This window comes from Protopterus annectens, chromosome 11.part0, assembly GCF_019279795.1.
Source record: "Protopterus annectens isolate FY-2018-M chromosome 11.part0, PAN1.0, whole genome shotgun sequence".
In the NCBI taxonomy this organism is placed as follows: domain Eukaryota; kingdom Metazoa; phylum Chordata; order Ceratodontiformes; family Protopteridae; genus Protopterus; species Protopterus annectens.
The window spans coordinates 146,046,597-146,061,541 of NC_056745.1; the positions used below are offsets into that span (position 1 = coordinate 146,046,597).

General features: G+C 38.5%; 1 protein-coding gene across 11 annotated transcripts in view; it reads left to right on the forward strand.

Annotated features, from left to right (window-relative positions):
• The window catches only part of A4GALT (alpha 1,4-galactosyltransferase (P blood group)), a 1,248,973-nt gene that overhangs the window by 459,689 nt on the left and 774,339 nt on the right, over nt 1-14,945 (forward strand). For 8 of the 11 annotated variants that reach the window (XM_044087539.1, XM_044087541.1, XM_044087542.1 and 5 more), the window contains one exon: nt 584-663. The exons of 1 other annotated variant lie outside the window; for it this stretch is intronic. The gene's annotated coding sequence lies outside the window, so the exon portion shown is untranslated. The remainder of the gene's footprint in view (nt 1-583; nt 664-14,945) is intronic. 2 more of the 11 variants (XM_044087537.1, XM_044087540.1) reach the window with 1 other exon arrangement.

Genomic DNA, 14,945 nt, shown 5'->3' on the forward strand with positions numbered 1-14,945 from the left:
TGTGGTGAGGATGTATAAGCTTAGGAGCAGTAGGGGTGGGTGGGAAATGAGTGTAGGGCAGGGGAGCAGAGTGAGCCTCCAGTGCGAACGGAGCGGGTAGAGACAAGAGAGGTAAGTAGCTGAAAAGAACAATCAGTTGAAGCAGGGGTTACAGTAGGTAGGTAACCCTAAATACTGGAATAAAGTTAAAAGAGTAGATGTTGCAATGTTGCACAGCAATGTGTTTTAATAAACACAATCATTATAGTAATTTGTATGATACAAGATTAGAACATTGTGACACACAGTCATGCTTCTGTAACTGTATTTGAAGACAGGAGTAATTCTGACTTAGTGAATAACACATTGCAGGGTTTGTTCTTGTTACAAAAAGATTGATAGTGTATTGTTTCTACATGCTATACCACAGCCTTGTATCTATGTTAATACATACTGACAATCCCAAATGGGAAAAAAAAAATCAAAAAATGGAATGCTTTAAGTTTCGGAACTTCATTTGATTTCTGTTTTTTGACTTTTTGATTCAGTACTAAGAGTATGTTTTTGTTATTCTTATGTCTTTTGCACATGGCTTGCTTTGCAGATAACACATATGAAAGTTGAAGATAACTGAATTTACAAGTGGTGAGCATCTTTACAGTGATGAAACAATGGCTCTTAACAGTAAGGCAGCATGTTTTATACAACTTTGCAATGTTAATAAGCACATTCATTATATGTCACCTTTAATAATATGTCGAACTGCACAGCTGTTAGATACGTAAGTCCTGGTTTTGCAGAGTTACCTAAAGATAGGCTAGCACCAGTTCTGAATTACAGAATATACATTGCAGTGCTTTTCTGTGTGGTGATGTATTATTTCTGTACAACTCTTTCTGAGTTAGTACATATTGACAACATCATATGGAAAAAGTCAAGCAAAAGAATGAATAGTTTGGTATTTCATGTCTTCAGCTTATGTAATTATCGTCATTTTCACTCTGACCTTTTCTTTTTGAGCATTTTGACTCAAGATTGTACCACAATCTTTTTTACAAATTTAGTTTAATTCATTAGTAATATGGGTTTAAATGCTATGTTTGCTCTTGGTACTGATGCATGTTTTGTAAATATAAGTTGTTTTGCATAAAGCACATTCCTCCAGAAAATCAGTAGTTTGATCGGTCTGTTTGCATTTCTGATTCTTCTTATCATCATATATCACAAAATGGCATAACAATTTTTGCAGAGAAGTTCACACTTGCGCCATTGATCATAATGTGAAGCAGTAAAATATAACAAATGAGCATGCTGCCTATGACTTGGCTTAACAAAACATTGCTTTGTTACTATTACTTTTGAATGGTAAGAACTTGCTGTTTTATTACATGCACTCTGCAGCTAGTGTTTCTAAATCAGTATTTTTTTGTTAGTTCATAGTTCATAGTTTAATACTAGGCTAACTGCCCCTGCGAGCCATTTTAAGCCTAGCCAGTTATCCCTTGTGAGACTCAAACCCTGCACCTTGTGTTTGTAAGGCAAATACCTTAGCCAACGTTTGTTTAACCTGTCATAAAAGTATTACCTTGTAAACAGTGCTGGGTAATTAATATAAGACAACTATTTGCTACTGTTTAGGAAGGTATAACATGCAAAGTAACTTGACCACCTGTGTACCTCATAATCAGCTGTTGTGTTAAACCTCTGGGTTAGAACAAACACATAACATGAAAAGAAACAGTATGGCAAGTAACACCTCAGAGTAAATGAAATCTTGCGTATAAAGGTTCCGCTGCTGTCCAAAGGTCCAAATCCAGAAAAAGAAGACCAAGTATCAGTAGAAAACAGGATAAGACCACCACAAAATAAAACATAAAAACTCGAAGTTTATTGCAGATGAATAAGCGCTTTTACGTGCTACCACGGCACGCTTCTTCAGATTTTACTAAAACATTCAAATTTACATGTTAATATATATACTCATTCTGACTCAATTAGTATCAATTAAGCAAAATTAAACTCACTGAGACCTCATAAACATTCTCATTTCATCACACTAATTCTAGCATAGAAACCATGTCTAGCTAAAATCAACAGTGCGTTGATATGGCATATGCGAAAAAGAAGATAAATATGAAATCTACAGCATACGAATACTATATAAAAATACTAAAAGTCACCTTCTGTAAAATTCATAAGTACATGTGCCTATGTACTCTAAATGCATAATAACAACAAACCATTAGTTGTCTATTAATGAATATATCAGTCTATAAAACTATGTCAATATATATATATATATATATATATATATCAAGAATATATATATATATATATATATATATATATATATATATATAAAATATATATATATATATATATGATGATATAATGTACATAAAATATATAAGTAATGTATAGCAGAAACCTCCAAAACATTAAGCAAAATATATAGAAAAATACTGTCTATAACTATAATAATTAAGACCAAACATTTAACTAACTAACCATCAATATCTGCGAGCAGCAAGCACAGGTTTTATACTGATAAATTGGTTGAGGCCAGGATTCAAATGCGCTCGTAGTTTAAAAATCCAATATAACTCAACGGACTCCAGATAATTCATATTATCCCCACCCCTCCTGTTCTTGGTGACTAACTGTGGTCCTTATTGACTGCAACATGCTTGGCTAATGCATTTTGTTGGTTGTTCCTTCTAATGTCATACATATGGTTATACATCCTATCTTTTAGTTTTCTCGATGTCATTCCCACATAAAAAGCTATACATTTCATACATGTCGCTAAATAAATAAGATTTTCATCATCACAATTTGCATATAGCCCGGGTATAAATACATAGTCAATGGTGAGGTGAGTAAAATGCTGCTCATCTGTAATAAAAGTATATGAAATCTTCAGAGTGCATTGGTGCAAAACAGTATAAACAATTGCTTGTAGTAAGAGCTAAAGTGCATATGTTAAATGCCTTTGTTATTAAATATGTTAAGTAAAGTCCCCAGAACACTGCTCACATAGTCTTTGTGACTTATTGTTGTGTATCCTATAGTCCATGTGCCACACTTGTCCTGTGATCAGTGTCTTACATTAAAACTTCACATTTCTTTTAATTTTAAGCTCCTTATGGTCCTTTCAAATTATATAGCCTGCAATGGTGCTGGTTTCTGTTTAAAACGTTTTTATTAATTTTCACAGTCAAGGTACACCCATTTTTAACTTTGCTAGTTTCAGATAATTAGGAAATAATATGATTGCTCTTTCTTTGCCTTGCTCTCTTTCACTAATGCTATCCTTCATCATAAAAATAATGGCCTGTTCTCCTCTGCTATATTTCTGGATCTATCCAAGACCTTTGACATGATCTCACACAAACTACTAATCTCTGTTCTCACTAACCTATCCTTTTCCCAATCAGCTACTGATTGGTTTTACAGCTATCTAACTGGCTACCAACAATCAGTTGTCTGGCATAATGATCTATCTCCTTGACTTCCTGTAACACTCCGTGTTCCCAAGGCTCCATCCTTGGCCCCCTACTATTCTCACTCTTCACCAATGATCTATTCACAGCTATCAAGCATGCTTCTCTTATACAGTATGCAGATGACTCCACCCTCATCTGCTCAGCCCCAACTATACCTGAACTTCACAAGATCACATAGGAAGCCTTTTCATCTGTAGAAAACTGGCTATCTAATGGCCAGTTATTACTCAACCCAAGCAAGACTAAACCCTTTATCTTCCAACCCACTAACTCTAACCCAATTATCCCCCACTTTAATATTCTACCCAAAGACAATACCATCGTCTCAGCAACAGAATACACCAACTACTTGGTGTTGAGATTTATAACAATCTCAGATTTGACACTCACATTTCTCTTACCATAAAAAAGGTTCACAAAAAACTAGGTACATTGCACAGAAACAAACAATTCCCCACCAAGACAGACTACTGCCAATTCCCACCTAATCTCCACTTTATTCTACCCCTCTTCTGTACTTACCTACCTTAGACAAACAGGCCTAAACAAGCTGAAAGCTTTTTACAATAAATTGCTAAGTTTGCCACTGGTGCATCTTATCGCAGCCACCACTGTATCTCACTTAGAGAACTTGATTGGCTTGAACTCCCTCAACTTCTTCTCCTAAATCAACTTTCTCTCACCCACAAGTTAGTAAACCATCCTCTTAAAGTCCCATCCCTTCAAAACCTTCTGTAGCCCTACTGCTCCACTAGACCACTCTGCTCCAGCAGCAAAAATCTACTTCTAGTGACCAAACCCAAGAACTCAGCAGGAGAAGCACTATTCTCCTGTTTCATATCCAGATTATGGAACAATCTCCCCTCTCTATAACCACACTACCTTCTTGCAATCACTTCAAGACTGCAATAAAAACTCACTTAAAAAGTCTCTGGTTATGCCTATACAGGGGTCCCGATTAGTAACCCTCCTTTTTACCTCGCCTTCCCCTCCCCTCCCCTAGACACCCTGCCTCACACAGTCTGATCATTGCATTCCTTCCTCTGCAGGCTCTGGCTCACCCTTTACCCTCCCCTTCATAAAATAGCATTTAAATTATCAGGCAGTCTGTAAAAGACATTTTAGTCTAATTGTAACACTTCTATGAAAGATGATAAAAAAAAACAAAGAAAGTAGTGGTCTTAAAACTTTGTTGATGAGTTCAGTCACAATAATTTCCAAAAATTATGAAACCCAGGTACTGTACCAAAGCAACAAGTGTTTATTCATCACAGACAAAAGATCCTCAGTAACAAAAAATCAGAAATATTTTAACAATGTTAAACATGCCAGCTTTTATATACTTAAAAGTAGGTGGGGAAAATGTACGCATTGTTTAATTTTAAACCAATGTATTCAATGCAAACTGTATAAACAGGGCTGTAAAAGTGCCTTTTAGAACACATACCCACCCCCACACATTGTTACTGATTAGATCAAATTAAATCCTAGTTAAGAAAAACACTACTTATCTATTTGCAATCCACATTCCAAAATCAGGTATTAAGAAAAGCATAAAATACACATAGAAAGGCTTTTAACTAAAATCACTTTTGGCTATGTAATGCAATAAAGCCTTCATCAGGTCTGTGACAAGAACTAAAATCAAGAAAAAACACATAGACATCTAACCATAAACATAATGTAACTAGAACACTATAAATATACAAATACATATTTCTAACAATATCATCTATGATGCCAGAAGAAGACTATGTTTTTCCTCCTTAAGTACATCCAAACAAGCCTATTAGACTACCATGATGCCTATTTGTGTTAGGTTGATGCCTGACATGAGCTTGCCAAGATTGTGAGGAGAGCCACTGTGTCACCTATTCTAGTAAGCAGGTCAACACTGCAGCAACCTTTGGTGATGTCATCCTGATCTGCTTAGCCAGTGAGCAGCAATGCTAAGGAGAAACAGCTGGAGTTTTACTATAAGTATATGTTTTCCTTTCTTCTTTATTTATCAAGATGTTTCCATGTCCAGCATCTACTAAAGTTCTTCCTACTTTGTCTTGCATCAGAAGAAGAGTGGCAGACGAACATGGAAAGATACCAAAGGAGGAAGGAGTGCACCAGCAGCTGGATGCCCACCTCACAACTGTGGATCACCGCTTTGCATGGCTAGTTGAGCTCTGTGACATGGAGGCTCCAGCCACCCTTAGACTGCCAGACACACAGCCTGCACATGATGTCTGCCAAGAATATGATTGATGTCTGTACACATGGATCCTGCTCTGGCCAGTGTGACATCAGCCATATACCCTGCCTAGCACACATCCCTGCATTACCCTGCCTTGTGTGTCACTTCCAATACCTTCTTTATTTCCCATGCTTCCTCATCACCAAGTATCCACGGACTATCACAATGACTGCAAACTCTGAAATTATGGGACAAATGTGGCCTCTTGGAACTTTCAATCTAGCCATAAGAACCCTGCTCAAATCTGGCCTACTTATGTTTAAAAAGGCTGATAAGCTTACAGTCCAGTCCATGTTGACAAAAGCTCATCCCTGTAGCTAGGATTGCATGTAACCAGTCCTCTGTCTCATTGGTTTGATTGTGGAGCCAGAGAGAGAGAGAGAGAGAGAGAGAGAGAGAGAGAGAGAGAGAGAGATACTAGAGCAGAAACAAACCAGGCCAACAATAGCATTTCTTCTGCAATGGGAATGTTTTGGGCTCCAGGAAGTAGCAGTATCTCAGCAGCTGTCCAGCAGGATTATCTCATACTGCAGCGTCTTTCATAAATCAAGTGACCTGCACATGTAGATCATTTTTACATGAATCAGTATATTTCACATGCCAAAGCCAGGTGAGTTTCACCTCTCTATACAAAGTTCAAATCCATTGGTATATGAAACACATGCAGGAGTATGAGAAACCAAATGCAGGATGTGTGTGTGCCTGTTTACTTTTTTTGGCCATCATCAGTCTGGCTCTTTTTCAGTACACTCATCCATATTTGGCCCTTAAGCCATTTGAATTTAAGACCACTCTACTCTCTTAATATTTGCCCACCCACTGTTTTGCCTAACTTTTGTGTCAGTCTCCTCCTTCCATCTATCTATAGCTGCATTTATGCTTATTTGGGTGCCCTGCAACTTTCTCTTCTCCCTCTGTCCCTCCCTCGACAAAATCTGACTACCTTCCCAGGTTCTCTTCTCCTCTCAAATGAAAAACTAAAGCATTTCCTTTAAAAGCTCGCCTTGTTTCTCTTTGTACATTCCCTTATGATTATTCTCTTGTTTTTTCCTGTAGATACTCCCCTTTTCTTACTTTGCTGCCCCCCTCACCTATTTATAGGATGAACAGAGTTGTCAATTTACTGGGCTGTCCCGCCTTGGCCTGTCTGTCTCTGCACATGTGACAGTGATGAGACATTTCATTGTGGGCATGAGAAAATGTAGCCTCATGCTGACCTGGGCATGCTTTTTGGGATGTCAACCACTCCAGTCATGTGCACTTTGATACCTGAATTCATCCACTGTGCCTACATAATTCCACTTGTCCTTATAATGTGGTCCCTCTAATTTCCTACATACTCCATTTCACTGACTACCAGAGCTATGCAAGTCCTGATTCATATATAATCAGCTATGGGACAGATCATTTTATGGGATGCTTGAAATTTAGCACAGTACATCTGTAAAGTGCTTGTCTATGAATCTCAACCATAGCTTTACAGCTATTTATGAAAAAGGAATAATCATTGTTCAGTGCCAGAAGGAATGAATCTATAAGAGACATCAGGAATATTAGCAATGCTTTGACAATCCTCATCAAAAGAAATGGGTAGATTCTTTTAAATTTTATGAACCGTGGACACTATATGTGAACAGGCACACATGTCTAATTGACTACAATACAGAGTGCATGTCAGAGGTTAATAAGGATGGCAGAGAAAAAAGAGCTAATGACAGGACGGATAAAACTGGTAGGGAGAGATAACAGTCAGACTAGAGGGTGGTAAAGGGTGAGAACTGGTACGTAGATACAATATACTGGCCACTAGATTCAGTAATAGAGGATTAGGAGCAATAAATGATTGGATGGGGCCTGGGCAGGAAAATGGAAGTTGCACTGATGGCAGAATTTACTCTCACAAAAGCAGACTTAGGCCTGTCTACATCTAGCATCCAGGGCAGAGAGATAGGATGACATAGCAGGAGTACTAAGCCAAGATGGATTCTTTCAGCTAGTGTACTGCAAGTATGGATAAGTACTAGATATCACACTTAGCAAGGAAGAGGGAGTTTGAGACCTAACCTGTGCATATAACAATATGGTTCACAATGGTCAAAGTGAAGGGCAGTAAAACAAACAATACAAAAGTGTGGGACAACAACAAAAGCATTAAGCTAGAACATTGTTGGGGGGAGGGGGCAAAATGGAAAACTGAAGACAAATAGCTAGTGGATAAAGATAAAAGGGAACATACAGTTATGTAAAATCGGTTAGAAATGAACACAAGGCAGGAAAAAAGAGAGACCAATGCAGTTCAACAGAGAAGTCAATGATGCAAACAAACAAATTAAGAAGGCATCTTATGAATAAAAGAAGAGTGGTGAGGTGTATAGACAACAATATGAAGAATCTAGAAAAAATTCCACAAAGGTCAAAAAGAAAGCACTGGCAAATCTAGAGAAAACTCTAAACAAAATGAATAAATAAATAAAATAAAGGGTTCCTCAGTTAATGCTACAAAAACTGGTGAAGGGGGAGAAACACTATAGCGAGGCTGGGGAGGTCAATGAAAATTTCAATTAATTTTTCATTGAATGCTTCCCAAAAGAGAAAGAGAGGAGGAAGGGATTATGACAGGTTTGGTGAGATGGATGATAAAAAAGGAGGAGATCTAACAGGCAATCATATGCCCAGAGAAGTTGTAAGTAAAACTCAAGTAGCTAATGAAAGGGAAGGTCCTAACTGCATCCCCTGTAAGTATAAGTAACCTTGTGGGCATGGCAGGGTTCCCTTAGAGAACTCATCAGCTGTCATTCAGCAGCATTAATGCTCCAAAGGACTGGAGGGAGGTCATGATAGTAGCAGTACTCCACAGGGAGGAACAGAGCTGACTGTGGAAACTGTAGACCCATTATTGTGACCTCAGTAGTAGGACAAGTCATTGAGAATATATCAAAGGGAAATATCACAGGTTTCCTGGAGAACAAAAACTGGCAAGATAACTACCAGCATGGGTTTCTGTAAAATATGTCATGCTAGTCCAGCTTGATTCAGTTTTATAATTGGACCACATTTGAACTTAACAAAGGGAATCCAGTTAATCATACCTCTCAACTCTCCAGATTTTTGCAGAATGTCCAGATTTTTGCCTCATATTTTTGTTCTGTTCCTCATAAAATTTGTGATTTTTTTGGAAAATCACTGAGGATTGATGTTACTAAATAATGGCAGACATTGAGGTTTCAGACTTCATATTCTTCACAAAATGCATGCTGACACATATTTTATTCTAGTAACTTTCTAAGTTTAGAAGAGCAGTATTTAAAATCTGTCCCTATTTTTAGGCTTTTGTCCCCCTATTATTTTAGGCTTTGACCAAATTTCTTGCACTTAGAGGTTGAGATGTATGTTAATGTCATATGCCTTGACTTTAGTAAAGCCTTTGACACACCTTGTCACATGAGACTGACAGATAAACTGAAGGAGAATGAACTAGAAGGAAAGTTGACTAAATGGGTGGAATTGTGACTTTGTAGTAGGAAACAAAGAGTAATAGTTAAGTGGACGTGTCAGTGGAAAAAGGAATGGTAAGTGAAGTTCTGCAGGCATTGGTCCTTGAACTAGGGTTCTTTTCCATATTTGTTTTGAGCATCATGAGGGTCATAGAAAAGAAGATCAAATTGTTTCTGGATGATGTGCAAAATAAAATGAATGGTGGAGTAGGTGGCAGCAGAATCTCAAAGGGATCTGAGCAAACTGACAGATGACTGGCAAGTGACATCTACGGTTTAATGTAAGGAGGTGTGAAGAGCTTCAGCTGGGCTCTAATACTCCCACACTGGAATAAGAACTCAGAGAAAAAAAACATAGCTCTAGAAATTAACTTGGAGTGGTTATAACAGCAAAATTAACAACCCGGTACCACTTAAGAAAGCTGCAGTTAAGACCATTAATTTGCTCTTCTGTAGGCTTAAGAGAACACACCACAGGAGTACAGAGGTTATAGTATATTTTTGTAGGTTCCTTGTCGGGTTACAGCTGGAGTACCTTATTCAACTTCTGTAGATCTTTGACAGACCACTGCTTGAGTGTTCAGCTTCTGTGGATCCCTTGTCAGTCCACAGATGGACAACTGTGTACAGCTTCTGCAGATCCCTTAGTAGACCACAGGTGGAGAACTGTGTTCATCTTTGGTAGATCCCTCATCAGTCCAGAGCTGGAGAACTGTGTACAGCTTCTGCAGATCCCTTAGTAGATCACAGGTGGAGAACTGTGTTCAGCTTCTGTAGATCCCTCGTAAGTTCACAGCTGGACAACTGTGTACAGCTTCTGCAGATGCCTTAGTAGACCACAGGTGGAGAACTGTGTTTAGCTTCTGTAGATTCATTGTTAGGTCACAGCTGGAAAACTGTGTTCAGCTTCTGTAGATCCCTGTGCAGGCCATAGTTGGAGGACTGTGTTCAGCTGCTGTTGATGTCCTGTAAAGTCACAGATGGAATACTGTCTATAGCTTCTGTAGATCCCTGATCAGGTTGCAACTAGAGAACTGTGTTCAGTTTCTGTAGCTCCCTTGCCAGACAACAGCTGGAGTACTTAGTTCAACTTCTATAGGTCCCTTTTCTCACAACAGCTGGAATACTGTGTTTAGCATTTGTAGATCCCTTGTCTGGTCACAGCTGGAGTACTGTACTTAGCTTCTGCAGATCCCTTGTCAGTCAGCAGCTGCAGTACTGTCTTCAGCTTCTTTGGATCCCTGGTTAGGGCACAGCTGGAATACTGTGTTCAGCTGCTGTAGATCCATTGTCAGGTCACAGCTGGAAAACTGTGGTCAGCTTTTGTAGATCCCAGAGCATGCCATAGCTGGAGTACTGTGTTCAGCTACTGTTGATCTCCTGTTAGGTCACAGATGGAATACTGTCTATAGCTTTTGTAGATCCCTGGTCAGATTGTAACTAGAGAACTATGTTCAGTTTCTGTAGATCCCTTACCAGACGACAGCTAGAGTACTTAGTTCAAATTCTATAGATCCCTTTTCTCATCACATCTGGAGTACTGTGTTAAACATTTGTAGATACCTAGTCTGTCCACTGTTGGAGTGCTGTATTTAGCTTCTGTAGATCCCTTGTCTGGCCATAGCTGGAGTACTGTGTTTAACATTTGTAGATCCCTTGTCAGGCCACAGCTGGAGTACTGTGTTTAGCATTTGTAGATCCCTTGTCAGGCCACAGCTGGAGTACTGTGTTTAGCATTTGTAGATTCCTTGTCTGACCACAGCTTGAGAACTGTATTTAGCTTCTGTAGATCCCTTGTCTGGCCACAGCTGGAGTACTGTGTTTAGCATTTGTAGATCCCTTGTCTGGCTACAGCTGGAGCATTGTGTTTAGCATTTATAGATCCCTTGTCTGACCACATCTGGAGTACTGTGTTTAGCATTTGTAGATTCCTTGTCTGGCCACAGCTGGAGAACTGTATTTAGCTTCTGTAGATCCCTTATCTGACCACAGCTGGAGTACTGTGTTCAGCTTCTGTAGATCCCCGGGCAGGCCATAGCTGGAGTACTGTGTTCAGCTGCTGTTGATCTCCTGTTAGGTCACAGATGGAATACTGTCTATAGCTTTTGTAGATCCCTGGTCAGGTTGCAACTAGAGAACTATGTTCAGTTTCTGTATATCCCTTACCAGACGACAGCTAGAGTACTTAATTCAACTTCTATAGATCCCTTTTCTCACCACATCTGGAGTACTGTGTTTAGCATTTGTAGATCCCTTGTCTGTCCACAATTGGAATATTGTATTTAGCTTCTGTAGATCCCTTGTCTGGCCATAGCTGGAGTATTGTATTTAGCTTCTGTAGATCCCTTGTCTGACCATAGCTGGAGTACTGTGTTTAACACTTGTAGATCCCTTGTCAGGCCACAGCTGGAGTACTGTGTTTAGCATTTGTAGATCCCTTGTCAGGCCACTGCTGGAGTACTGTATTTAGCTTCTGTAGATTCCTTGTCTGGCCACAGCTGGAGTATTGTATTTAGCTTCTGTAGATCCCTTGTCTGACCATAGCTGGAGTACTGTGTTTAACATTTGTAGATCCCTTGTCAGGCCACAGCTGGAGTACTGTGTTTAGCATTTGTAGATTCCTTGTCTGGCCACAGCTGGAGTACTGTATTTAGCTTCTGTAGATCCCTTGTCTGGCCACAGCTGGAGTACTGTGTTTAGCATTTGTAGATCCCTTGTCTGGCTACAGGTGGAGCACTGTGCCCATCTCTCATATCTGTACATGGATAAGGATATCAGGCTGATCAAGAAGGTATAAAGACACAATGCCATGGTAGTAAATGGAATGGAGGACAAGGGGTCTGAAGAAAGGTTACAAGAGCTAAGTCTATTTTCACTTTAGGATAAGAGAGGAAGGAGAGACATGAAATAAGTATTCAGAATACTTAGGTTACACTGAGATGGAGTACTGCTGAAAAGAAAAGCTGGAACAACTACTTCCCAGATTTAGTGTGTAAATTCAACCTACATATTAGAAACTACTTTTTTTTTAAAAAAAGCAGGAGATAAATTGAATAGGCTATGACTTTTTCTTCTGCTGTTAAAACTGTGAAATGTGATGCAATTTTACAAATAGTAGTTACCAACATATGACATTGAAGGAGCATTTTCATATTGTTATTACAATTAATTTAATGCTGCAGATTAATTTATCTGGCTACACATATCAACATTGTCTAGATAAGAATATGTTAATTTCAATAATTAGATGGTATATAAGATGGGCAGGATGACACACCACTGCACACTGTGAGTCTACTAAAATAACTACAAGAAGCCATAATTCATGTAAAAACGTACTCTGCAAGGCCCAGTAAGGGTAATAAAGTGGGGCAAGTCAGTTTCAGCCCAAAGCTCATTTCTATACTTCCGTACTAATATCTCTATAACAGCCAGTTACTGCAGTACGTTTAGCAATGGAACAGAATGTATTAAAAAGTGGAGTGTTTAACAACAGTAGGCAACTTCGCAGCCCTGTCCTAAAAATAAACCAAGAACCAGCATAACTCACATTAAAACAGTGTAAATTACAAGCCTCTACTGCAGAACTTTATTTCCTTTAGGATTAATTGAGTCTATTGAAATCATAAGTCTTGTGCATCATTGATGCAACTGTAACTACTTTGTGTTTATCCTTTGTAGCTCTACATGGCATGTGACCTACACTTTCCATTCTGGATCCAATCACAGATATTCTGTATCCATTTGAAAGTTCTGCCCTCACAATGCCTTGCTCTTCCACCATTATGGCATATCCAAAAAAAAAAGAATAACCTTGAATTATACACAGCTACTTTACTTTTGTTCCTCAGTTTGCTATTTATGTGTATTAAACATTCTATCCTCTCTCTCCCTCCTTACCTCCTTCTTACACTTCTACCTGTATATCCTATTTAGCATCTGCAAAGATTCTTTCTCCTTCCCATATTCGGGTAATTCATTCTGTGGACCCACAAAAGTCTCTATAAAGAAATTATTTGGAAGAGCTAGGAAATAGTTGGCCCCTACAATATGTTGCCTGCCCACCCTGCTCCCCATCTCCTTCTCGTTCCATGTAATGTCTTCATACCCCCCCAACTATAATGTTGCATACCCATATCACATGTACTGTGCCTCTTCTAGTCTCCAGCAAGAAGAGCTCCGTCTCTTCTATTCTGTAATCATACCAGCAATACTCATGCCCTTCTGGTGGCTTTTCCTTAGACTTCTTTTAGGAGTCTGATGTCCCTTACCTTGTATCCTCTCCAGGGATGCACACAGAAATCGAGGTGTGGCCTGAGGGATGATACATGAGTTTAACTGCACCATGTTTTATCATAACAGAAGACAGTGTGATATCTTGTCTGCTCCCATTTAAACTGAAGCATAGCTAATGCCAGGAAAGGGATTATCAAACTGTAGGAGTAAGGATATTTCATTACTCTTAAGACTAAACAATCTCAGAGTTAGCATTTTAGAGATGTAGAAATGTGGATTATAGCACTGGGGCTTAATGAGGTTAAAATTAGCACTTTTAATCATTTAGATTGGCTTCAAATATTAGATCATAAGTAGCATGTTTGGATTGTTAGCCTGGGAGGTTTATTTACACCAGGTTTAAATGAACATTTGTAGGTTTTCATTTTGTTTAGATGAGAGAACTATTTCTAACAAAAAAAAATTGTTTTGCTAGTACCCACTTTAGTCAAGTAGATTGTGATATTTATAAGAGTTTTGCTAAAATCAGGACGTGAAGTTTGGTATTTTTATATGTGTGTGTATATATATATATATATATATATATATATATATATATATATATATATATATATATATAAGTTGATTTAAATGTATATTTTATGTGTAAGTCTTTATTAACAATTTGTCTATCTGTATTGCTAATGTTATGTGTGGAGCTTTTCTCCCCGGGCCTCTACTGAAAATGGACATATATCCAGCTGGACTAGCCCGATCAACAAATGTAAAATAAAATAAAAATAAATAAAATTATATATATATATATATATATATATATATATATATATATATATACTGAATGATCACTATTCTCACACCCATAATATCAGTGCATTTATGTCAAAACATGGAATGTTAACACGTACTGCCCCTTCCTCAGGGATTACCCAGACCAGACTAAACTAACAAGTGTTTTTGCAGGGGGTACCCTTCATGTGAAAGACTGTGCCGCCTACCCCCCCCCCCCCCCGCTAATTATATAATACACACAACAGGATCGCTCATTCCCTGAAGAATAGGAAAGGGAATATTCTCTACACAGGGATTGTTGATCTTATGCACATGTTGGCCACTTGTCCACCAAATGGTGTTGACCAAAATAAGGTCACACAGTGTTCTTTTGATCGCTAATATATATATACATATATGGGTCCTATTTGTATTGTCAAAAGTACGGTTCATCGAACCGTATTTTATTGAACACACTTTAGCGAAAGTGCATTTTGTCAAAAATGCACTTTCGCTAAACAAAAAAAAAACATGCAGTTTGCATGTACCGTTAGTTGTACATCACCGTATACTGTTGATGTACAACTAAGGAAACTCCTGTTCAGATCGTGGTACAGTGGGGATAAGGGAATATTCCCTTTTCCCCACTGTAGTGCGATCTTGGAGTGAGAATAATAAAGTAGGGGATGGGGGGGGCACAGGGGGGCTTGCCCCCCT